Source organism: Schistocerca serialis, chromosome 4 (genome assembly GCF_023864345.2).
Source record: "Schistocerca serialis cubense isolate TAMUIC-IGC-003099 chromosome 4, iqSchSeri2.2, whole genome shotgun sequence".
NCBI lineage: Eukaryota > Metazoa > Arthropoda > Insecta > Orthoptera > Acrididae > Schistocerca > Schistocerca serialis.
The window spans coordinates 581,776,165-581,799,891 of NC_064641.1; the positions used below are offsets into that span (position 1 = coordinate 581,776,165).

Sequence of the window (23,727 nt, forward strand, 5' to 3'; positions counted from 1 at the left end):
TTCAGGCACACGGGTTGCATACACACAACAATAAATACAAAATACAAAAAAGCATGGTGTGGAGAACAATACAGTAATTTGTAATAAGAATTACAGTGTAAAACACAAACACATACCAGGTATAACATACATTACAAAAACAACACTAGAGAAAGAAATTTAAGAAAAAAATCAAGGTTCATGGGGCATCAAGTTGTGATTGCACATTGCACAATGTTCACGACTGTGCTGAGAATGAGGCACTAAACACATTGTTAGAAATATTCGAAGCACTTCACAAATTCCACAGTACTGACATCACATAGGGCAAAACGTCGGGTGTTGTTGCTACATTGTTGCAACAGCAATAGGGTGTGCTGGAGCATCTGCAGTACTCTGTTGAGATTGCAGCAAGACCCACGCATATGATCAAGGCAGTACGGTAGGAAGACACAGTGATAGGCTCTCCTCACGTCGATTAATTGTCTCTGAGGTCTACTTGTTGGGATACATCACTAGTCTAGGGCTCTTCTCTCGCTGGACAGTACTTTACGTTTCCCAATATTGCAGTTCGACGAGGGATGATGGCACGTGGAGTGACTCCACAAGTGTGTGAGGTCATCCATACAGGATCGAACTAGGAGCGATGATTGCTACAACTGCTCTCTAATAGAGAGGAGAAGTTAGAAATTAGACCATTCATTTGTTAGAGTGTGTGGCACTATACTGCTTTGTGTATGCAGATCGGCCATTGCTAGTGAGTTGTAAAAACCCAAACAGGTGAGTATATAGTGTCCCTTTCTGTCCTGAGGCACATGAGACACCGGTTATGACACCATATGTGATCTTCTTCGTGTACTCACGACAACGTGGTCTGCCGCAGGGAATCCCTCCAAACGGCTGCCGCGTCTGGAGAGCTAGCTGGCTGTCACATGTGGGTCGCGTGTCAGTGTCAACGGCCAGCCTCACTTTCGCTTGTGGCCCGGTGAGGGCTGTCTGCCGCCTAATGCCTCAGGTATACAGCCCGGTGACTGTCAGCTTGTAGGACCGGATGCTCTCGCGCCCTTCACGTCAGGTGGCGCGCTGACGCTCTCCTTCTTGCAGGTAGCTGATGACCTCTTGTTTTTGCTCCGCCTGGCCTCTGTATTGCCACGATTCCCGTCATCTGCACAGTTCTGACAAAAATCTTATGCCTAACTTTTTCCCATGACCTTCTATGTTATAATAAATTTACATAACGATACATTGATGATCTGTCATTTCACTCTTATTTTAATTTTATAGTTATCAATCTACGGCTATCACTATGACCAAATCTTGGTGTATCTAAGCTAGACATGGAAATAATCTATCTTGATATTTGTGTAGAGACTGATCTCACTACTGTACATGGTGTGTGACGCTATACTGGATGAACAGCTAAATTTGCGGCCCGCACCAATATTACTATTACTTATACAGATCGACAGTAGACATGCTCAAGAATTAACTACCCTATGCCAACGATCTACATTCTATGTCTTCTGAATAAATTATGTTATTATGGAGGCTGAAGTTTTACTGAGCTATAAAGAACATGCAACTATTCTACGTTCGCTCGCCGGTCGTCCCTCCATCTCGGGTCTGTGATTTGATGACCTGAAAAATAACATCCCAACAGGCGCGCGCCAAACACTTGTGGTAGAAAACCCCCACAATATTAATCTAGTTATTGTTGAATCCTACAGTTTAACTTATCCCAGTATATCGCAACTTTTTTTATTTATTTATATTTTCCTTTTTTTTTTTTTTTTTTTTGTTTACCTTATACAATACTCTTACATAATTCCTGTTACGTTGAGATGTCTCGCTGCTCGCCGCTATTGACGACAGTGATGTGCGCGCCGTACGACATGACCTCCAAGTTTTCATTACATCTCACTGAAACTCCGGAGACTGGGTTAGCCATGACTATACGAGACAATAAATTTATAGTTGCAACTTCTTTTTTTTATGTGATGCGGTTTTCGCGACCAAAGCACACTTTTCCAGAGACAATGTAATATGACCAAGCCAGGACTGGTTCCTGTTGCGGATTCAGTCGCCCAACACACGCCAGCTACACAGTATGTCACGAATCTCCAAGTATAAGTCTCTGGTTATTCATCTGTGACAGTCGCAAGCAGCATGCTAAATCCCCAACCAGCACGTTGGCATGGTAGGCTTTATGCCCGCATTTCTACCGTCTAGGGCACCATTGGAGTCAAACGCTCATAGGTTCACCCCGACTTGCAAGACAACGATGCTGGCGCATCGCTGTAAAAACTATACTGCCCATATTCATCCTCGAAATCACGCAATATACCACAATCTTGCAGAGCACTGTTGCGTGCCTGCAAGCATTGGTATGAACGTCTCACGAACTGCTTGTGGCCGCTATAGAGCGTATCACGACTTCTCAGAACGCTTCTAAAAGCACGTTCTTGTATGCGCCCGTTTGTGCGACTTCTCCTCACTCATCATTATCCCTCAACATGGACACCAGATAGGAAAGGACAAAAACATTGCTCATGAAAAGGTAGTGCCTCCTACTCCATCGACATTGTAAGTCGCGAACATAAACAAAGAGAGGATAGCAGCAGTAAATTCTTATGCAAGACAACGCAGCGTGTTAATACTTTAGCAATCTTAATCTATTAATGCAACGATTATTGTTCTGCGAAGAAAGATTCATATATTTGCCTATTCTACTATGTTCACCACTTACACTACTACTATAGCAAGGTTCATGTATTTGCCCATTCTACTATGTACACCACTTACACTACTACTATTCCACGAACTTCTTTATGTGAGAGATGTGGTGGAGTCCTATGGACGTCTTTCCTTTCAGCGTCTCCAATTCATAAGCATTGTGGTGAGCTGCTCTCCTTATACGGTACGGGCCATTGTAAACAGAATAGAATTTTTGGCATTTCATTTTTTGTTTGTTAGAGAGTCGGAAAGACTTCACGAGCACCCTTTGTCCAATTTGGAAGTGTCATAGAAGAGCTCCCCTGTCGGCACGTCTCTTCCTGACCTCTGCTGCAGCCCGTATCCTCTTGAGAGCCAAATCCACTATGGCTCGGTGCTGCGTTCGCGCCCTTGGTGGGAAGTTTACCACTTCGGTTATCAAGTCCTTAGGAATCCGGTTTTTCAGTACTGTAATGGGTGCCAATTTTGTTATCCCATGGGGTGCATCATTGATCACCTCCTGGAAGTCTTTAAGGAAAACGTCCCATGTCGTGTGCTGTTTGTTACAGTACAACCGGCACAAGTTTCCGAGTTCCTTAATAACCCGTTCTGCAGCATTCGAGCTCGGATGGTGTGAAGATATAACAATGGGATCAATTTTACATCGACGCAACGTCTCCTTCCATGTTTTTGACTTAAACTGTGGCCCGTTATCAGAAATAACTATACTCACATGACCAAGCTGTGGTAGGAAATCCCGGATTAGGGCTCGTGATACAGTTCGTCCTGTCGCCCTCTTCAGTGCCGTAAAGGTAACGTATTTGGACGTTAGTTCAACAAACACTAATACGTAAGTATATCCTCATCTTGTTCTTGGGAAAGGTCCCATCAAATCTGTTGCTGCTAATTGTCTTAATTTGGTCGGTACGATTGGGTATAATGGTGCCTGCATGCTCACAGTGATGTGCTTAGCCTTTTGGCAGTCTTTACACACCGACAGTACCCTCCGAATTCGACGCTCCATGTTTCGAAAGTAACACATGGCCCTTAGCTTGAGATTGCACTTGCGTGGTCCGAAGTGTCCATAACTGAGGTGAGTATGCCATATAATCTTGTTTATTAGGTGTTCAGAGATGCATACCCCCCATTCAGTGTCATTGGCATAATTTCGGTGGAAAATTATCCCTTTCCGCAAGAGGTAGAACTGCCTGACGGTGGTGTGTCTTCTGTGTATCCATTTCTGTTTCAATAACAGTAGGGCAGGGTCCTTGTCTTGCTCCTTCTTCATGTCCTGCATACTACAGGTAATAAAGTTTTCAAAGGCTACTTTCTGCATATAGAAAAGGCAGTGGTGATTTTCCTCCAGATCTTCTTCCATGTTGTGCTCAAATCCGATCGGTGACCGTGATAAGGCGTCTGCAATAATGTTCTGACTGCCGGGGATATATTCTATCGAAATATTGTATTGCTGCAGATATGATGCCCACCTAATGAGCCGCCTGTGATTAAGCTTTGCAGTCATCAAGAACTCGAGTGCCTTGTGGTCTGTGTAGACCCTCGTCTTGCGACCAAACAGAAGGTATCTGAATTTTTCAAACGCCCATACAATAGCCAGCGCCTCTAACTCGGTTACTGAGTAATTCCTCTCACTCTTGGCTAGTACTCTGCTACCAAACGCAATTGTCTTCCACACCCTGTTTCCTTCATGTACATAGTCTTGGAACACCATGACACCCAGACCTGAGTATGAACTGTCCGTGACTATGCAAAGCTCTTCTGCTAAATTAGGGTGTGAGAGGATGGGTGCTTGTAATAATGCGAATTTTAATGCTTTCCATTCGGATTCGGCCGCCTCATCCCATTCCCAAGGAATCTTCTTTCCTGTAAGTTGATGCAACCTAGGACTGCTCTGAGTTTTGACATGTATGAAGCGGTTATAAAAATTTATGATCCCCAAGAACCCCCTTAACTGCTTCTTTGTCGTAGGAATGGGAAACTTTTCAATCGCTTCGATCTTTTCGGGATTTGGGGCAATGCCCTCACCCGTGATGATATGTCCTAGAAATTTGACAGAGGACGTCCCAAAATTCGATTTTTCGATATTGATAGTCACTCCGTATTCCTTGAATGTCGCAAGGAGTTCACCGAGGACCGCATTGTGCTCTCCCCAAGATTTCTCCGCGATCAGCAAATCGTCCACATAGCTGGTGACATGACGTTTCAAATTATCGCTTAGTATGCTGTCCAGCCCCCGAATGAATGCGGCAGACGAAATGTTTAAACCAAATGGCAGACGACGAAACTGGTAACATCTTCCAAATGCTAAAAAGGCTGTATAATGTCTGCAATTTGGATGGAGCTCGATCTGCCAGAAACTCGATTTTAGATCAACTGATGAGATGATTGATATTCCATGGAAGTTTTGTAAGAGCTCCTCTAATCGTTCCGGTCTGTCTGTTTCGGGTTCTATTATGGTATTAATCTGTCGCGAGTCCAAGACTAAACGAATACTACCATCTGCCTTCTCGACTACTCTTAACGGGTTATTATAGGCTGAAGCCGTAGGTTCTATTATTCCTTCACTCAGCATTCGCGTAATTTCAGCTGCTACTTTCTGTCGATATGCCAAGGGGATTGGGTAGGGTGGCACAGGAAACTGGTTGTGCGGACGTACACGGAATTCATATTGGAAGTTCTTTATTGATCCTGTCTTGGGAATGAAAACCTCCGCATGTTCTACTAGAAATTTATGAAGTTCTTTGCGGTGGTCGCACCTTATATTCTTTATTGCTTCCACTTTTTCTCCTATTTTCTCCATTATTTCTCCCATTACTACGACTTCATTCTCATCCGTGTCCTCTCCCCTACCCGCAACGTCGACCTGTTCTTCCTTTCTGTCTTTCTGACACGCATAGTTTATCCGAATACAGTTAGACGGTAGTTGAGCTGGGATCAGCTGGTCGTCGAACTTAATGTGGACGGAATTCCCTTTCCTCAGAACCACTTCACCTCGTCCTAGATCAACTATCGCTTCATGCTCATTTAGGAAGTCCGTTCCTATTATCATATCGATCGCCAGATTTGGCACGATCCAGAAGTTAGACTTTATTTTGTGTCCTTGGCAGGAGAATTCCAGTCTTGTTTGTTGGGTGACCTATGTACATTTACCCGCTAATGCCCCTTTTATTTTGGTTTTCTTAACCGATAGGACAGGCCAGTCCACCTCCTGAGAGCACCTCTTGTATGCTGCCTCAGATATTGCTGTTATGTAGCTTCCACTATATATTATCGCATTCATACTCTTTTCAACTATTGATACTATGATAAGAGGCTGCCGATCCTGTCGAGGAGTTGTTTTATGTTCTTCGAGCAGGATTTCTGATAAATCTTCATAATTTATCATCAGTAGTTGGCCAGGTCCGAGATTACGTGCAAAATTCCGGCGGCCTGTGTTCGCACTAGTCTGGCGTCAATCCCCTGTTAAGCTCCCCCTCCTCTGACGTGCATTAGGATTTGCGGGTCTAGTTTCAATCTCCAGGCTCCACTGTTGTCCTTGGTTTCGCTCTCTCCAATTACGGTCGCTTTGCCGTTCGTTATTCCTCCTATCCCAGATTCCTTGTCTTGATTGACCCTGCTCCCTGACGTTCTGGTTTCCGTGTCTTTGGTTTCCATAACCTTGAATAGCGTAACCTTGGTTTCCGTAACCCTGGTTTCCTAACTGACCAGTGCGATTATGCGATCTGTTGTCGTCTTCCCTTCCTGGCCCGTGGTATTTGTTACTTTGCCTCTTCTTCCTGTCCTTTGCGTCTTGTTTATCAAAGACAACTTCGAGTTCGCGCAATATACTCTTGAATGCTTCTATGTCAGATCCACACTTCCCGACAAGTGTCTGTTGGTACCTTACAGGTAATTTGGAAAAGCAAAATTTAATGATTTCTCCGTTGCTATATGGACTATCTAAAAATTGATTCTTCTTGAGTAAATCATCAAGAAATTTGGTTGCGCTCCTATGCCCGGACACTTCCAGTTCAGGACAAAATATTATTTCCTCTTTAATCCTGTCTTGCGATTCCTTTGACCAGTAGGTCCGCAGGAATGCACCAACAAATTCCTGATAAGTCCGACACGTCGCTGCCACACCTCGCATCTTTTCCGCGGCTTGGCCTTCGATGTGTCCACACATGAATTCTAATTTTGCCTGGGTTGGCCATGATGTCGGTAATGAATTTGTAAACTGCATCACCCAGCTCTTCGTATGCATCGACCATCCATTTTCTTTGAACTTCTGGAATTTTAGTATCGACAGGAACTGATTGTGATCAAAATCCTGTCTGACCCTCGCACTGGTGTTGTCACTCGTTTCCGATACTTGCACGTCTGCTGAGTGTCCTGATCTATCTTGCTGATAACTGTGATGTGCTACCTCTGTATCACAGTGGAAGTGGCACGCAGAATTCACTCTCCTAAGTGGGATACAATTATTAGAGCTATTACTCGCTGTTTCTGCGTGTGCATTGTTAGTTCCGCACTCGGTCATTGGGCTAGAGCACGGCGGGCTTTTCCTCGGAGACACAATTCTGTGTACTCCAACATTGGTATCCGAACGCGCAGTGCTCGTGTGCCCGTTTTGCTCTAGTTTTGCTATCCGACTTTCTACTTCTTCCATTCGTTTCGTGTTGTTCGCAACCGCGATATTACCTTGAGTTTTTAAGAACGCTAGGGATTTTGAGTGGGCTTGTGTCGCACGTCGCAAGCGACCTGCGAGTTGAGAAGTTAGTTTTGCGATTTTCATTGCCCCTGTTGCTGCCGTTTTGGCTAGGCCTGCTACTTTTTGTGCTACCACTGACATTTGTTTTGCGTCTCCACATTCTTTCTTTATTGTTAGTAATTCCCCACGAATTTCTCCTATATGCGAAATTATAGTCTGAATGTCCTTCTTACGCTGTTTCTCATCTTCTTCTTTCATTGATCGTAGGAAGCTCAGTATTGGGTTAATGTCATCTTTTTTATCCTCGTCACACATGGGCGATGTAACTCTGGACACCTGGGTGCTAGAGCTCTGACGTGGCCGAGCTGGCCCCTGTCTGCTCTCGTTCGTTTGATTATAAACTTCTGCTGTCGTCTCGACCTGTGTGCCTGTCTGTTTTATCCTCTACCTCACTATCATAATCACGGTCGCGACGTTGCTCTAAGATCGCGTCCAAATCACCGTCCTCATCAATGACCCTGTCGTCCTGTCCTGCTAAAAATGTGCCCATCTCACCTCCGAACCTATCCCCGTCAGTAACGTGCCCCTTTTCCATTATAGTATCCGATTTTGTTTTAGCTTCGCTCACTAATAGTCGTGCCTTACTTCTCGTGATCATTCATGAGAAACAAAATTTATCTAAAATACACAGTAAAAATAATCTACTCCCTGTATTTTTACACATAGACATAAAATTTCAACAACGCTGTTCCAACGCTGTAATTACAAACACAATTTGATGTGGTACAGAAACGGCACACAAATCCGACAAAGTGCGATGTGGTACGGACACCACATCAACGAAACACAAAAACAATGAACAAAAGAATATATACACTGAAGACAAAAACTGTAATCATGCGCCGCTACTTAAAAACTAAACGCGGAACTAACAGAAAAACTTGGGTATTAATCAATAAAATATTAAGTAAAAAAAATTTTCAGTGTTCCTACTGATAATACTGCTTTCTATCAGCGATTCACAGGAAAAATCCGAGGCTAAGGTTCGCCATTTTATGCGAGGTGCCGGGGCTAGCAGTGTATTTCACACTAAATTCTTCTAGAATCTAAATATGTAAATGATGCTCTAAGCCCCCCCCTATTCTAAGTCCGACTTTTGCAGTTGCACATGGATTAAAAAATATACGCGAACTGACTGTAATCAACCCTGCAAGTGGCGTAGAAAAGAGTTTGGCACCTGCAATAATTTAATTTGATAAATAAGTTAAATAAAGGAAGGTTTCATTAACATAGTGAGAAATGATAGGGTTGCTCTACCGATTAACAGAATGAAAGTTCTGTCCAAAATAACAATATGATTTATTAAGACTAAACACAAAATAATAAACAAAAACACATGAAAAACACATCAAATTGGCTCAAATTGGATACTCAAACAAACGCTGTGAAGATGAAGTTGTCCCTAAACTAGATTGTGAGGTTTATGACGAAGTGGTATGTGGAGCCAATTCCTTGCCACTCAGATCTTAAGAGAGACACACAGCTAACCCAACATTAATTGCTGCTACCCAAGACAGAACAAAGTTAGAAAAAGACGAACAGGCGCGCTCTGCTGAGCTCTGATTATCAACTAGGAAAATCCCTATCTGCCGGTGCTGCGGACATACATTACCAAACTGTCTTCTTAACTGCCAGAACACGATCTGGCGTACCGGAGGCGATGGCTGGTTGCTTCGACGTCCTGTCGTGGTGATGATAATGTCGCGAGTATAGCCCGAAACGAATTATCCTGGTTTGGTTGTTCCAGACTAAAGACTTCCTAGCAATGCAAATGCGCCTCTGAGGGAGACGAAGATGGCTCGCCACACAATCACTGACGGTACAGTGATTGATTTTAACAAGCGAAGTCACACTGTAACTCCGATACAGTCAACTTTAGCCAAAACTGCTCAAGACAGACAACATAGGCCGCTTGTACACAGAACGCTCAATTGCCAACTGTACTCAGAAAGTTACATTGAAGTCGAGACTTCAGCAACTTCATCAAACAGTTACAATTAAATAAAAATATATTAGACAGGCAACGGAAAGCAGGCTGTCCAGAGCAGCGAGAGCTCAGTCTTGTAACCTACTTCGACCGAAAGGTGAGAGCCGACCACCCAGAGCACCCGTATGGGCTGAACACAGAACATTCCCACCCTCACGACAGTGGCCGTGGTTAAACGTTCCAAGCAGCAACTCGAAAACCGGCGGAAAATTCCACTCTATTGTCAGAGCACTACCATTCCACCAATGGAGATTCTTGGCGCCAATTTCTGCGCTGATTTTGCTACGTCACGGAGCTATGCCCCGAGCAAGCCAATCACAGTTACTATTCTGCAGAAAGCGCGGGAATTTTCCCGCCACAACTGCCTGGGTACACAAGTCATTCCCATGCCTCGCTGGTAGCCCGCCAGAAAGTGTTTTCGCTAAGTTTCTGCGAAGTAACGGAACCTCTAGCCCAGCCGCTACTTCAGGCCCCTGCGGGCGTGTCTCTTGACAATGTCGGTGTCTGGAAAACATTCACTCGACTCCCTCACACCCGTCGGCTTAACCCTCCCAGGATCCACAGAGCCCACCTGTCACCGGACAACCTGGGTGACGAGAGACACTGCATGGGAAGTCCGCGTGTGAAGGAATAGCGACTTTTCACTGCATGCAATTAGAGAGGAAAATCGTAAGATAGAAATATGAGAGGGGGCTCATGCCACCTCTCAACTGTCATTTGGTTTTGAATTCTGACAAAACACGGAAAATACAGATGAAACATAGAAAAATTGGGAAAATAAATATATGTTTCAGCCACCTACCATTACCTGTACGATGACGTATTTCAACGCCTTTCGTATTTTGTTTGTAAATGAGATGTGTGGATGAAGCTTGGTGCACAATGTGTTGCGTAATTTGTTGGTGACTAGATATCAGCTTCACTTTATCCAAAATCGCTCCTGCCAAATCAGTTGTTAATGTTCGATTTTAATTGTCTCAGGCTTTTCGAAAATTATACAGATCCTTTATTTGTTATTTTTACATTTTCACTGTTTCGCACCCTAAAAGAGCGCCTTCATACCGATGGAAACAGAACAATTAAACCCCCATTCTGCAGTAAATCAGAAAAGAAGAAAAACCAACATCAAAAATCAATTTAACATCATTGTGCTTCTTCTAACAATCTTAAAATTAAAAATACACAAACGAATGCAGAACTCTTCTGATATTAATTGGACTAGTATGAATGAAACTGTTCAGAACCAAACAGGCCCAAAGTTCCTATTTATCATATTCCTTTTTTTTTTTTTACTGAAACCTCTGGTACCCATGTTTTCAAACTTAACCGATATGCACAAGTTGTTTATTGTTGTTATGTAAGGAAATAGTTCTCAAGACAATCCTTTATAAATTTTCATAAACTATCATTGCTGGAGTTTTAAATAAAACAGGCCCATTTTATACATTGTTTCTCCATAATACATTGACAATACTAAGGCAGACAAGTCATGGAACAAACTAACTGACACACTGCAGCTGATAAATATAAGTATGGGTACGCATTTTCGAGATAAAACCAAGATTGTTCATAATTAAATCTCACTCATTATGGCCATTGAATTTCGCTTAGTAATAAATAAAACTATATCATTAAAACATTTATCTCTAAACCATATAACACGTTTCTTAAGTCTTCCTGCACCGCTAGTCATTGTGGATAACTTTTTATTTAAAATTATCCATAGTGTAACCAACAAGAAACCAAAACATCACGTCGAAATTACACTCCTGGAAATGGAAAAAAGAACACATTGACACCGGTGTGTCAGACCCACCATACTTGCTCCGGACACTGCGAGAGGGCTGTACAAGCAATAATCACACGCACGGCACAGCGGACACACCAGGAACCGCGGTGTTGGCCGTCGAATGGCGCTAGTTGCGCAGCATTTGTGCACCGCCGCCGTCAGTGTCAGCCAGTTTGCCGTGGCATACGGAGCTCCGTCGCAGTCTTTAACACTGGTAGCATGCCGCGACAGCGTGGACGTGAACCGTATGTGCAGTTGACGGACTTTGAGCGAGGGCGTATAGTGGGCATGCGGGAGGCCGGGTGGACGTACCGCCGAATTGCTCAACACGTGGGGCGTGAGGTCTCCACAGTACATCGATGTTGTCGCCAGTGGTCGGCGGAGGGTGCACGTGCCCATCGACCTGGGGACCGGACCGCAGCGACGCACGGATGCACGCCAAGACCGTAGGATCCTACGCAGTGCCGTAGGGGACCGCACCGCCACTTCCCAGCAAATTAGGGACACTGTTGCTCCTGGGGTATCGGCGAGGACCATTCGCAACCGTCTCCATGAAGCTGGACTACGGTCCCGCACACCGTTAGGCCGTCTTCCGCTCACGCCCCAACATCGTGCAGCCCGCCTCCAGTGGTGTCGCGACAGGCGTGAATGGAGGGACGAATGGAGACGTGTCGTCTTCAGCGATGAGAGTCGCTTCTGCCTTGGTGCCAATGATGGTCGTATGCGTGTTTGGCGCCGTGCAGGTGAGCGCCACAATCAGGACTGCATACGACCGAGGCACACAGGGCCAACACCCGGCATCATGGTGTGGGGAGCGATCTCCTACACTGGCCGTACACCACTGATGATCGTCGAGGGGCACTGAATAGTGCACGGTACATCCAAACCGTCACCGAACCCATCGTTCTACCATTCCTAGACCGGCAAGGGAACTTGCTGTTCCAACAGGACAATGCACGTCCGCATGTATCCCGTGCCACCCAACGTGCTCTAGAAGGTGTAAGTCAACTACCCTGGCCAGCAAGATCTTCGGATATGTCCCCCATTGAGCATGTTTGTGACTGGATGAAGCGTCGTCTCACGCGGTCTGCACGTCCAGCACGAACGCTGGTCCAACTGAGGTGCCAGGTGGAAATGGCATGGCAAGCCGTTCCACAGGACTACATCCAGCATCTCTACGATCGTCTCCATGGGAGAATAGCAGCCTTCATTGCTGCGAAAGGTGGATATACACTGCACTAGTGCCGACATTGTGCATGCTCTGTTGCCTGTGTCTATGTGCCTGTGGTTCTGTCAGTGTGATCATGTGATGTATCTGACCCCAGGAATGTGTCAATAAAGTTTCCCCTTCCTGGGACAATGAATTCACGGTGTTCTTATTTCAATTTCCAGGAGTGTATACACGTACCATACCGCACTTTCTTTTAACTTTACAAAGACTTAATATTATTGTAGTTCACTATTTGAGTATGTATTTGTGAACGACTTTTTCTTTTGATACATTGAAAATCCAGGAGGAAAACTTTCAGAACATTTTAATTATGAAAAATAAAGCGCAATGTTTCAATAGGAAACTCCAAAATTGCTTCTGGCTTGCTTGTGTCACTTAGGTTTTGTTAGACTTCATTAAGTCTATTAGTACCTCAATTTCTAACTATCGTACAAGTCTACTTTTATAGGTAGAGAACTGCACTACATTATGAGCAATATAGAATGTAAACATTAAACATATGGCTCCACAAGAAGACGCTGTGTTTGTCCTTTTGTGGTATTGGCTGTTTTAACACGTTCCTTCCTTGCAACAATATCTGACCTTGTTACGGAGAATCTCGTATTTTACACCGAGTAAAACACCATTTACACATTGCGTACGTTATTTTGTCACCAACATACAAAAACACATCTTAGTAGGATGTCTACGGGCAGAGTGTGTTTAATTACATAAAAAATATGCGTCCAGGCAAAATGACAGTTCTACTGTTAATGTACAGGCAATACAACAAAAGATCCTTCGTCACTTACTCTTCAACATTTTAATATACTCTGATGATCCAAGACATTACCATTAACTGCTTAATAGCGTGTTATTCCACCTGTGGAAAAAATGGCTGTGGGCACTATGGGACTTAACATTTGAGGTCATCAGTCCCCTAGAACTTGGAACTACTTAAACCTTACTAACCTAAGGACATCACACACATTCATGCCCGAAGCAGGATTCGAACCTGCGATGGTAGCAGTCACGTGGTTCCGGCCTGAAGCGCTAGAACCGCTCGGTCACCGCGGCCGGTCCACCTGTCGAACGTGATACTGCAACTATTATGCGTGCCGTGGATCCTTAGTATGTTGCAAAGGTGTACGATACCATATGTCTACGTATAAGTCACGCAGTTCACGTAAATTGCTGGCCGGTGGTTTATGGGTCCGGAGATGGTGTCGCATGGCGTCTCAGATAGGTTCCTTCGGGTTCAGACCAGGCGCATTTGGCAGAAAATACATCAGTTATCATGATCCTCAAACCAATGCAGCTCGATTCGGGCCTTTTGACATGAGAGAAACCACGGCAGTCGGGATGGACATCAAGCAAGATAGGATGTATGTGGTTCGCAATAAAATTTAGGTAAATCCATAATTATGGAAAGCGGCAGCCAAATGACTTTGCAAGGTGATGTGTAGAATCTACGAGTTTCGCGACATTCCATCAGACTTGCGAAAAACATCATTCACACAAATCAGAAGACAGCAAGACCTGATAAGTGCGAGAACTATCGCACAATCAGCTTAACATCTCACGCATCCTAGCTGCTAATAAGGATATACGTACAGAAGAATAGAAAAGAAAATCAAGCATCTGTTAGACGTCCATCAGTTTGGAATGATCTGACGTAGAGGCACCAGAGAGGCCGTCCTGCCGTTGCGCTCGATGATGGAGCCAGACCGAAAAAATTAAAGTTAAGAAACATTCATAGGATTTGTCGACACAGAAGAAGTTCGAGATTGTAAAATGGAGCAAGATGTTACAGATACTAAGAAAAATAGGAGTAAGCTATTGGAAAAGGCAGGTAACATAGAGTACGTACCCAGAGAAATAATATGACTAGTAGCTAAAGAACAGAGTAATCGGATAAGAAAGGGTGTAAGACAGGCATGTAGTCTTTGCCCCCTACTGTTCAAACTGAGAAGGAAATTTTTAAAAAAGGTTCAAGAATGAGATGAAAATTCTGGGTGGAGGGATATCAGTTGTATGTTCATTGATGACGTTGCTATCCTTAGCGAATATGAAGAACATTTACGGGATATATTGAATAGCACGAGCAGTTTAATGGATTGAGAGTAAACTGAAGAAAGACCAAAGTAACGAAAAGCAGCAGAAATGAAGATAGCGAGAAACTGAACATCAAGATTGTTTATCACGAATTGGACTAAGTCAAGGAATTCTACCACCTTGGAAGAAAAATAACCCACGACGGACAAATGAAATAGGACACAAAAAGCAGTGTACCCCGGAAAAATGGCACTCCTGGCCAAGATAAATATACTAGTATTAAACATGGGCTTTAATCTGAGCAAGGAAATTCTGACTACGTTCGTTTGGAGTGCAGCATTGTATGGTAGTAAGTCACGGTCTGTGTGGACTGTGGGAAAAAAGGAACAGAAGAAACTCGTATCATTTCAGATGTTGCGCTGTAGAAGGTTGGTTGATTGATAATGAAGTTCTCCGAAGATTTCGCAAGATAGGTTGGCAGCCCTGCAGCCAAGCGACTAGCGCGAGGTTTGGTGTTCTCGTAAAGATAAGTTATTTTAGATTATAAAACACATAGATTAGTACTGATTACGTGGTAAATAAGTGTATTAGTGTGCCGTTTAAGTGTACCATTAAAGGTTTCATTTCTCTTTACGTAATATAGCAGAAAACGCGAAAAGACCGTACAGTCGTATTTTCTGTTTACGTTCTGCTGCAGCAAATCTATAGAATTTCGTTTAGTTGTTCCTTGCTCTCTCCAGCAATTTAACTTAGCGTACCTCTTCATTATTTAACTAGCATTTCCGGAAAGTAGCGTAAAGTTTAACTTGTTGTTTCAGAAACTTTGCACTTTTGTTTTTGTTTACACACAGTTGCGTATAGGCCAAATTTGTGTAACCATATTTTCGTGTTTATCTGTAATTTAACTGACTTATTCTTAATAAATTATTACGTTTATCATGAGTGAAAAGTGCTTGACTTGCCGTAGAATTGTTAGGTCGGGGCTTTGGTGTGATGGGTGCTGTAGTTTTTTCCATGTGGGTGACTGTAGTGGCGTGGGAATAGGGGAAGTAAATGAGACTCATCAGTGGTTTTGTAGGATTTGTAGTAGAGATAGGAAGATACTGGAACAGGAGGGGAAAATTGCTGCCCTTCAGGCTGAGTTAGACAAGGCCAGGGGAGATCTTGACAGGTTAAGGAGGGAGAAGGGTAAAGAGAGGTGGGAAGTGGCAACAGGCAACAGGAGGAACAGGCCTAGAACTTTGTCTGACAGCTTTATGGTGAATGTGGAAAATAGATTTGACCTGTTGCTTCAGTTAGAAGCTGGTGAGCCTCAAGCAGTTACAGGTGTAGACAGGGCACAACAAACTTTCAGCAGCAAATTGAAAAGTAAGAATGTAGGGAAATCAGTAAAGAGAAAGAAAGTGTTGTTGTTAGGTAGTTCCCATGGAAGAGGTGTTGGCCAACTCTTGCAGGATGAACTAGGATCAGAATACCAGGTCACCAATTTTTTTAAACCTAGTGCTGGTCTGGAGCAGGTGACAGAGGATTTAGGATCACTTTGCAAAGATTTCACTAAGGAAGACACCGTGGTTATAGTGGGAGGGGCAGGTAACAGTATTGACAGAGATCCTGGGTACAGCGTAGAGTGTGACCTGGCGAAGATTGCATCAGCATCGAGGCATACCAGTGTTGAGTTTGTATCTGTTCTTGGGCGCCATGACCGACCTCATTTGAACTCTTCTGTCAAGAGAGTTAATTTGGAGCTGGAACGGCTGCTCATGTCGGGTGCGGGGTCACACATTGGTGTGGTTCATGTTGATTCTATCAGTAGGTGGGATTATACTAGGCATGGCCTTCACCTCAACAGGAAGGGGAAGGGTAAATTGGCTGGGGAAATAGCAAGAAAGTTAAAGGGGGGAGGCACTGTCATGAGTGGTAAAATACCAGTGGTTATAGGATTCAGAAAAGACCCTTTTTTAGGGTAGGGAGGACAGAAAGAAAACAAATTTTAAGAGAGGTTAGAACTGAGACAAACCTTCAGTTTGAGAAAGAAATCAAAAAACATAATTCCAGCTTATTACATCAACATAAACAGCCATTGGTTAAGAATTTTCAACTGTCAGCAGATATTTTAACTCCACCCAATTTTAAGTCAGTCAATGTGAAATGTCAGCTATCTTTATTGCATCAAAATATTCGAGGACTGAGAAATAAAATTAATGAATTAACTATCTGCATAGATGAATTAGAGTCTTCAAACCCAGCTGACATAATCTGCCTCTCTGAACATCATGTGACCACTGGTATAGAACTTTTAAGTGTTACAGGGTTTAGGTTAGCATCTCATTTTTGTAGATCAGAAATGGAGAAAGGAGGAGTTGCCACATTCATCAGGAACTGTCATAAATTTAAGAACATAGACATTCATAAATTTTGCCTAGAACAGCATATGGAAGCATGTGCAACAGAATTAGATTTTCACAAAAAATCTTTCATAATATTAAGTGTATATCGAGCACCTGCAGGTAACTTTAATCTGTTTGTAAACCACCTTGAAGCTGTACTGGCCCATTTAACAACCAAAAACAAAGAAATAGTGGTTGCTGGTGATTTCAATGTAGATTTCCTTAAAGACTCTCCCAACAAGAACCTATTTGAGTTAGTAACACTATCATTCAACTTAATTCCCACAGTAAAGTTCCCCACTAGGATAACCACTTGCTCACAAACAGCCATTGATAATATCTTTATAGAAAAGTCAAATGAACAAAATTATATTACAAAACCAATAGTCAATGGCCTCTCAGACCATGACATGCAGTTCCTTCTGTTAAATGTTAATACTGAACAGGATATAAAATCTGTTAAATCTGAGCTCAAGAGGGTAATCAGTAAGCCAAAAATTGATTATTTTAGGACACTCCTCAGAGACATTCACTGGACTGATGTTTACAGTGCTCATGGCATGAATGAAAAATATAACATTTTTGCTAATAAAGTGCTTACCTTATTTGAACACTGCTTTCCCCCAAAACTTACCAAGGTTAGAGCAAAGTCTACAAAGAAGCCATGGATTACTCGAGGAATAGGGGTATCTTGTAAAACAAAAAGAAAACTGTATCTGTCAATCCGAAACATTTCCAATGTTGATGCTATAGCACATTATAAGAAATACTGCAAAATATTAAAGACTGTAATACGGATGTCAAAGCAAATATATTACAAGGAAAAGATAGTCATATCAGATAACAAAATAAAGACAATATGGGATATAGTGAAGGAGGAGACCGGTAGAACCAGACATGAAGAGGAACAAATAGCATTAAGAGTAAATGATGCATTGGTGACAGATGTGTATAGTGTTGCAGAACTTTTTAACAAACATTTTATAACTGTTACTGAAAAGATGGGGTTGTCAGGTTCGGTAGATGCTGCTATGGATTACCTTAGACCAGACATTTCAAGTAACTTCCATAATATGAATTTGACCCTCACTACCCCAACAGAAATAACGTCCATCATAAAATCTTTAAAATCAAAAACATCTAGTGGGTATGATGAAATATCAACAAAGTTAATTAAAGAATGTGATTCTGAGCTAAGTAACATATTAAGCTATCTGTGTAACCAGTCGTTTATCAGTGGAATATTTCCCGAATGGCTGAAATATGCTGAAGTTAAGCCACTGTTTAAGAAGGGAGATAAAGAAATAGCATCAAATTTCCGTCCAATTTCACTGTTGCCAGCATTCTCAAAAATTTTCGAAAAAGTAATGTACAGTCGTCTTTATAACCATCTTATCTCAAATAACATACTGTCAAAGTCACAGTTTGGATTTCTAAAAGGTTCTGATATTGAGAAGGCTATCTACACTTACAGTGAAAATGTACTTAATTCATTAGACAAAAAATTGCAGGCAACTGGTATATTTTGTGATCTGTCAAAGGCATTTGACTGTGTAAATCACAATATCCTTTTAAGTAAACTAGAATATTATAGTGTAACAGGAAATGCTGCAAAATGGTTCAAATCTTATATCTCTGGCAGGAAACAAAGGGTGTTATTAGGAAAGAGACATGTATCAAGCTATCAGGCATCATCCAACTGGGAACTAATTACATGTGGGGTCCCACAAGGTTCCATTTTGGGGCCCTTACTTTTTCTTGTGTATATCAATGACCTTTCATCAGTAACATTACCAGATGCCAAGTTTGTTTTGTTTGCTGATGATACAAACATTGCAATAAATAGCAAATCAAGTGTAGTCTTAGAAAGATCAGCCAATAAAATATTTGTGGACATTAATCACTGGTTCCTAGCCAATTCTTTGTCGCTAAACTTTGAAAAAACACACTACATGCAGTTCAGAACTTGTAAGGGGTGTCCCAAGAGTATATGTCTAACATATGATGACAAGAAGATAGAAGAAGTGGACGGTGTTAAATTCTTGGGATTACAGCTTGATAATAAATTCAACTGGGAGGAGCACACCACAGAACTGCTGAAGCGTCTTAACAAATCTCTGTTTGCAATGCGAATTTTGTCAGACATAGGGGATATAAAAATGAAAAAGCTGGCATACTATGCTTACTTTCATTCCATAATGTCATATGGGATTATTTTCTGGGGTAATTCATCAAGCCAAGCTAAAGTTTTCCGGGCACAAAAACGTGCAGTAAGAATTATATGTGGTGTGAACTCAAGAACATCCTGCAGAAGCCTGTTTAGGGAACTAGGGATACTAACTACAGCTTCCCAATATATTTATTCCTTAATGAAATTTGTCATTAAAAATATATCACTTTTTCAAACCAACAGCTCAATTCATGGAATCAATACTAGAAATAAGAATAATCTTCACAAGGATTTAAAGTCACTTAGTCTTGTACAAAAAGGTGTGCATTATTCAGGAACACACATTTTCAATAACTTGCCAGCAGCCATAAAAAGCTTAACAACCAATGAAATTCAGTTTAAGAGAAGCCTAAAGGATTTATTGGTGGCCAACTCCTTCTACTCCATTGATGAATTTCTTAGGAAAACCAACTGATTTGTATATAAGTACAACATAACTTCTGCACAATTTCAGTGCAGTAATGTGTTCACTGAAAATTTGTGTGTGTGTGTGTGTGTGTGCTTGTGTGTGTGTAAGTGTGTAAGTATAATCTAACTTCTGCACCATTTCAGTGCAGTAATGTGTTCATTGTAAATAAGTATTACAGTAGTTGTATTACATGTTTCTTACCTTATAAATAAATAAAAAACTTTTTTATTTTAAATTCAGTGCAATAGTATTTGTAAAATGACTCTTAGTGTTCATTAAAAAATGACGATCATTCCACTTGGGACCTGTGGAATGGTACATTAGCTTATTTGTTTTAGTTGTAAATATTTGTCATGTATTGTTGTTTTTCTGACATGTTCCACATCCTGGGGGACCTCCTCACTACGGATCAATTGGAATGAAAGTAAATCTAATCTAATCTAATCTAATGAAGAAGCGGTAAGGCATGGAACATATGGAAAACACTGACGTTAAAAATGGACGTAATGATAGGACATGTTTCAAGACATCAGGAAATAGCTGGCCTCGTAGTTGGCGGAGTTTTATAGAGTAAAAACTGTAGAGAAAAACAGAGAACATGATTTAAAAAAAAAAAAAACAGAATGCGTCCATGGCGTGGTAGATATTTCGAGTAGCCGTTCGCCTTGATGACGGCGTTTCCGAAACCGACCCTCGACAAGCTACAACAGGAAACGTGTTTGATCCGACTGGGAGACTCGTTTCCATCGATCCACGACCCAATTTCGACGATCCCATGTCCACTGCAATCTTAACTGATGATTTCTCTGGTTCAACACGGAACACTTGAGTGTTGACTGGTGAGAAGCCCTATGTTTAGTAATGTCGATCAACGGTGTGCTCTGAAACACAGCTGCCATAGCCTTACAGTCTTTCAAAATCTCACAGTTTGTTGCCACATTCAGTGAAGAGGCGTTGACGCCCAAAACCTTGCGACTACCTGAAATTTCACAGTTCTTCAACCACTGTCCACAGATGCTAATGAATGTATCACGTGAACGGTCGGTTAGCTTCGCCGTTTTCCGAATCTGTCCTCTGTCAGAGTTGCTTCTGTCAGTGGATTTCCCTATTTGCGGCCTGCAGCGACTCTAGAACAGTTCCCCAAACAGAACTTTCACAGAACAATGTGCTCGTCTGATTTCAGATACCGCTGTATACAATTAGGAAAGTGAGTGGATATAATCTGTGTACAATTTCAGTTTTACGTATTCCGTATACGTGTGTCAGTCGATAAAGTGACGTAACTTTCTTTTTTATGAAGCGAATTTCAGTGTTCTTGTTCTAATGAATAAGTGAGAATGTCGTGTAAAAAGGTCGTTTTGTACAAAATATTATTGATCTTCTCTGGATGATTTGGTTGATGGATGACTGCCCAAAATGTTCCTTAGTCTGAAAGTTGAGAGTATAGTTTGGAGGGGGTCGCTCGTTATTCCGCCAAAAAGATTGTTTTGAAGATTCAGGCCCCATGTGTTTGTCGGCTACCATCGGCCACGCTTCTGAAACACACAAGGTGGCCGGAAGTGTGCTGGTGCACCAAACTGTCAATTTTATGTTGCCTAATAGTCTGCCACAAAGAGCTACCATTAAATAGGCCATAACTCTCGTCGATCATACTCGTTATGCGCGATCTACTAGTCAGTCTCTTGCATTGGGTAAATCCAAATAATTTGACTGTGTCACATTAACTCAATTTCGTGTCACCTGTAACCAGTAGGTGGTTGGGAAGCTTGAGCTTGGTAGAGAACAGAGTCGACTTGCTCTTTTTAGGATCGATTTTCGCCTTCCAGACAGTGCACCAGTGGCTGATTTTGCCCAGATGTCTCATCCCTAGAGACAGTGTCCTCGACTTGCAGGGCAATTTCCTCTCCCACATACGTACTTTTCTTACGACGCCATGCACCCGAAACACTACGTGGTGATGCTCAAACTCGCGGCTGTCTATGTTCATAATCTTTTGGATCGTCATTGCATGTGGCAATCAATTTCAATAGCAACCTCGTCGACTGCGAAAGGAAAATCGAAAGCTGAACTACAACTCAGGAAAATATAAGCCACCTAAGATGAAAGTTTAGCAGTTCTAAATGAAATTATCACAAAGCAATCAATTGCATTGCCATCCGCTTCATGAATCTGTAGACTACAGTAAGCAGATTTCACATTTGAGAGTGGGTACACAGTTATCTCTCTCAGAGGGAACGAAATTTGATGGGACAGGCAATTTATAGAATTATTCTAGACCTCTTTTTTGGATCATTGGTCTTCTGACTGGCCTGATAAGGCCCGCCACGAATTCCTCTCTTGTGCCATCCTCTTCATCTCAGAGTAGCACTTGCAATCTAGGTCCGGAATTGTTTCTGGCTGTACTCCAAGCACTGTCTTCCTCTACTATTTTTATCCTCTTTAACTCCCTCTAGTAACACGGAAGTCTTTCCCTCGAGCCTTAACAGATGTCCTATCATCCTGCCCCTTCTCCTTATCAGTGTTTTCCAGATATTCCTTTCCTCTCCGATTCTGTGCAGAACCTCCTCATTCCTTACCTTATCCGTCCACCTAATTTTCAACATTCGTCTGTAGCACCACATCTTAAATTCTTCGATTCTCTTCTGTTCCGGTTTTTCCACTGTCCTTGTTTCACTACCATACGCTGCTGTACTCCAGACGTATATTATCAAAATTTCTTTCTCAAATAAACGACTATGTTTGATAATACAAGACTTCTTTCGTCAGGTATGCCCTTTTTGCTAGTTCTTGTTGCTTTTTATGTCGACAAATCCTATGAACGTGTCTCCATTTTTCTTCAGTCTCGCTTCCATTATGAACCGCAACGTCAGGAATATCTTGCCCCGTTTTACACTGTCCCTTATCATTTAGCTACCATATAGCAGATCAGCAACTGGAAGCAGTTAATTCCATAAATTATCTGGGAGTACGCATTAGGAGAGATTTAAAATGGAATGATCATATAAAGTTGATAGTCGGTAAAGCAGATGCCAGACTGAGATTCATTGGAAGAATCCTAAGGAAATGCAATCCGAAAACAAAGGAAGTAGGTTACAGTACGCTTGTTCGCCCACTGCTTGAATACTGCTCAGCAGTGTGGGATCCGTACCAGATAGGGTTGATAGAAGAGATAGAGAAGATCCAACGGAGAGCAGCGCGCTTCGTTACAGGACCATTTAGTAATCTTGAAAACGTTACGGAGATGATAGATAAACTCCAGTGGAAGACTCTGCAGAAGAGACGCTCAGTAGCTCGGTACGGGCTTTTGTTGAAGTTTCGAGAACACACCTTCACCGAGGGGTCAAGCAGTATATTGCTCCCTCCTACGTATATCTCGCGAAGAGACCCATACCGACAATCCTTCTTTCCACGAACAATACGAGACTGGAATAGAAGGGAGAACCGATAGAGGTACTCAATGTACCCTCCGCCACACACCGTCAGGTGGCTTGCGAAGTATGGATGTAGATGTAGATGTCGAACACGTTTTTCCTGGTCGACAAATACTATGAACGTGTCTCCATTTTTCTTCAGTCTCGCTTCCATTATGAACCGCAACGTCAGAACTGCCTCTCTGTTTCCTTTAGCGTTCTTAAAGACCTCACTTAGTAGGAAAGTTAAACAGTACAGGCGAAAGACTACATCCTGTCTTAAACGATTTTTAATAGGTGCGCTTAGTTCTTGATCCTTCACTCTTATTTTTTCCTCTTGTTTCTTGTACACATTGTATGTTTCCCCGTCTTTCCCAATGTATTACCCCTATTATTGTCAGAATTTCGAATATCTTGCCCCGTTTTACACTGTCCCTTATCATTTAGCTACCATATAGCAGGTCAGCAACTGGAAGCAATTAATTCCATAAAGTTGAGTCCTCAGTTGGTAGGAGGTATATTTAGATCAGAGTTGGCCATTTGCTTCAGGGTCCGTCCTTGTGTTGTTCACGGATTGTGAGACTATTTGCACTACAGGTTCAGCTTCAAGCTAGTGACCACTGGGAGTCACAATACTCTTCTGGTCTAAATCATCGTTGCGCGATTTTGCGTTCGTATCCTTATTTCTGGCCTGAAGAGCTGTCTTACTTGTATCTGGGTATTACTAACAACTTCATGCGCTTCAGTGTATCATATAAACGAATGCTACAAAAAATTTCACAAGATCTTAA

General features: G+C 42.3%; 1 protein-coding gene across 2 annotated transcripts in view; it reads right to left on the bottom strand.

Annotated features, from left to right (window-relative positions):
• Positions 1–23,727, bottom strand: part of LOC126475321 (solute carrier family 22 member 7-like) — a 117,327-nt gene that overhangs the window by 72,710 nt on the left and 20,890 nt on the right. The gene's annotated exons all lie outside the window — the stretch shown is intronic.